Below are 4,008 nucleotides of genomic sequence, written 5' to 3' on the forward strand. Positions count from 1 at the left end.
CTAATATGACGGTCTATACACTATACCTACACACATGTCTGTCCAAACAGCCTGAAAAGTAGATTTTTCACTATAGGTGCCCTTTACTATCATCCAGTTACCTTTTATTTAAACAATTAATAGCATATTAGGCATCAAACAAAATCACAATCTCTTTAAGAGTAAAACGCTTGAGTGTCCTCCTAGGCTTTAGTTCATGGCACCAGGTAAACATCGTGACAACGCTTCCCTGCTTCAGCCTAAGTAACCCGGTGAGTGATAAAACAATGCAGTCCTCTGTAGCACATCCTCGTGTTTTCTGTAATAGTGTTGTCCTTGTACTGACATTCTAAAAACATCCATTTCCCCCTAACCTTTAAGTGCAGCTGAGCGCGTTCTTAAACGGCTGATTTGTCATAGTATTAACCATTGCTCAACAGAAACGACTGTGATAAGCCGCGACGGTCATCAGTTCAACGCTTTTCACAGAGTGCAAACACAGATATACGGAGACTGGAGCATTTTAAAGCTGCGAAGATCAGTTGATTGCTCTGTGTTTGCACTCCGTAAACATCGGTAAAGTGCGGTGAACTGATGACCTTCACAGTCAATCACAGTCATTTCTGTTGAGCACTGGTGAATACTATGGGTTATTGAGAAATTTACATTTTTTTAAATAATTTCAGTACCGAATTTATAAAACAATATAAGATATTAAAAGAATCAGCAGAGAGATACACAAATTGAGCCATCATGGCACCTCAACATCTCTCTAGCCAGTGCTTTATTTGTAAATTAATAATTCCAGGAACGAAACCAGGAAATAAATGTTATCGTGACCAACGTCCACCACACAATTTCAGTTTTCCGGGAAACAGGCCCGGATTGGCTAATCGGGAGGACCAGTAGAATTCCCGGTGGGCCGGTCCGTTTTTTGCCCGCAAGGGCTGGTGTCCCTAGCTCCAGAATCTGTTGCTCTCAGCAGTCACACTTTTTAAATTTAAATTTATCTATTGTGGGCCAGCGGTTAGCACGTTAGGTTATGATGCTGCGGACCTGGGTTCGATCCTCATTAGAGAAATTACTTGTTTTTATTGTTAAGACATATAATACTGTTAGGGTTGTTAAACATTTGAAGTTCTAAAACAGCTGTTTTCTCAAAAAAAGACGTAATAGTGTCTTTAGAAACTGATTTGGAAATGACCTTATTTTAATATAGACAGTCGTGAACTGAGGTGGGCCGGTCTGAGGCTTGAAACTCCAGGGCTGAAAAGGTGTCCCACTCCGGCCCTGCCGGGAAAAGACGTCATTAAATGGTGATAGCGCAAAAAAAAGCATCACATTTCTGAACAGTCTTTTATTACTTTGTGCCATATAATGTTATAGGTCAGTCATGGATCATAAAAACATGCAGCTACAAACATAAATCGTATAAACAATCACTATTCAGTTCACTTCACCATTATGTGCCATGTGAAAAACAAAAAAATTGAATAAATGACTCACTCAGTCTAATCTTCAAGATGAGCCTGTTTAACCCCGCCTCTCCTACACCGCCCAACCCACTCCGAGCTGGGATCGAATCAGCAATCCACATGGGAGTCTGTTGCTCTAACAAGCAGGCTAAAGACCAGAGGAGTGAGGTTTACCTGCACAGCACCTACTGGCTGGCCTCCGTTACACCCGCAGTTAACTCTTCTGTCATGTTTTCCTGCTGACTTGGGATCACTTTGCTCCTGTCTTCCATTCACGCAGTTTCATCTTCTCAAGATCTCGCTTGATCAAGCTTATTATTGGACATCCCATTTTGGGAAAAGTCAATTCAGAAAGAGACAGAGATGATTTGCGGTAGGTTGCAAGAATGTGAAAGGGGGTTTGGGGTGTTGCGCGACGTATGTGAAGAACAGGTGGTGCAGGACTTATGTGAAGACGGGGATTGCGGGTGGTGGAGTGTGTGCGACGTGTCTGAAGAGCAAGGAGAGATGCGGTGGTGAGGGGTGCGCGACGTATTTGAGGACTGGGAGGGAGATGCGCGATTTTCGCAAGGGAGATTTTGGCATCTAGGAGTCTCTATGCTTTTGCAGGAGACTCGTGGAACTTCCGGGAGACTTGGGATGTCTGCATTATCAGCTTTACTTGTGGTTTTAAAACATGAAAATATGCGTGGCTGCCTCTGTCATTTTTTAAATATTTTGACCATTTTGACTGCCGCTATGCCATCATACAATTCTGGGAAACCAGAACACCCGGAGGAAAAACGTGAACACTGGGAGAACATGCAAATTCCACACAGAAATCCCAACTGGCCCAGCCAGGACTCGAACAGCAACCTTCTTGCTGTGAGGCGACAGTGCTAACCAGTGTTGTGCAAGCTACTTCCAAACTATAATACATTACATATTACTTGTAACTTATTTAAAAGTAATCCCTTACCTTACAATATTACTGTCTCAAAATTGTAATATGTTACATACCTCTTATATTACTTTATAGAGAGGCTACTATCACCAAAATACAGTAACTACAGAATTAAAACTTAACACTGTAAAATGACAAAACTTAATGAGGTATTATAGCCTACTTTACTACTCCCTCTTCAAACAAATGTCACTATCATAGCAACTACAAAAACATGAAAAAGCTTTGCTGTCTTCCACATTGTTGATGAGATTTTGTAGGAAATTTCCCTGTCATCCTCTTCATTTTGAGGAGAAGCTGTTCCACAGGGCCCCTGAACCTGTATATTAGCATGAAGTGTTTTGAACCGTACTACAGTATTTCAATTAATCAGTTGTAGTAATACTATATGGTAACACAACAAGTGTAATATAAACAAATTACCCAGTGCTGTTTTTTTTTTCCAATATAAGGTATATTATACTACAATTCACCACACTTTACTGTAGTAAAACTACACTTTGTATTTAATTTTGTAAGTTCATTATTCTTAGTACTAGAGTATGCTGAAACATTCATTAACAAGTTGTAAATAATAGGCTACTAGGCACTAGGCAGTATACCTAACACGTCAAAACACTAGTAATTATTATAGAATTTACCCTAACCTTTTAGTTTTTTCGTGTATTGTTAATAAATAGTATAGTAATAAACCATATCAATTCTTGGGATAACCAATATTACAGGAGGATATCTGGAGAGCAAAAGCACAAAAAGAGGAAACACAATGCACAAACTGAGTCTGCATCATCTGACGGAGGAAGAGCAGATCATTCGCACGTGAGCAGCCAGTGTTTTGAGTGTGCGCGAGAAGTAAGGCGCGCGGGCAGCGTATATTTGAGAGTTCGCGAGCAGTTTTGTCCACGAACAGAGGAAATTGCTTGCTTGTATTACATGAATACGCTCTCGACTTGTAATACTGCGCTTACGACATTTGTCAGTGAAATTACGCCATAGAGGAAGATTGACGACAACACACGCGTATATTCACTAACCACGAACAGGAAATAGAACTTACTTGCTGTATTTTTTTATTTGTTATGTCTTGCAGGCGAAAAGTTTGTTGTAACGCAAGCGTTACTGAACATGTAAAGAGTAAAATATTACTGAAAATGTAATGCCTTACACTACTGCGTTACAGGAAAAAGTAATACTTTACTGTAATACAGGGGTAGTCAACCCTGTTCCTGGAGAGCCACCTTCCTGCAGATTTCAGTTGCAACCCATATCAAACACACCTGCCTCTAATCACGTGGTGTTCAGGTCCTATTTATTTGGTTCAGGTGTTTGATTTGGGTAGCAACTGAAATCTGCAGGAACGTGGCGCTCCAGGAACAGGGTTGGCCACCCCTGCTGTAATCTACTTTAGTAACGCATTACCCTCAATGGTGCTAACCACTGAGCCACAATGTCACCACATTTTATATTGCTAAAGCTAATTTGTCCAGTATTCCCCTACTTACAAAAATAAGCTTTAACTTTAATACATTTACATACATTTATTTTTAAAGCTCCAGCTAAGCATGCTAATCGTCAACCCACTTCTGCGGCAACAACTCAACTACATTTCCC

This window comes from Danio rerio, chromosome 25 (assembly GCF_052040795.2).
Source record: "Danio rerio strain M-AB ecotype USA chromosome 25, GRCz13ab, whole genome shotgun sequence".
Classification (NCBI taxonomy): Eukaryota; Metazoa; Chordata; class Actinopteri; order Cypriniformes; family Danionidae; genus Danio; species Danio rerio.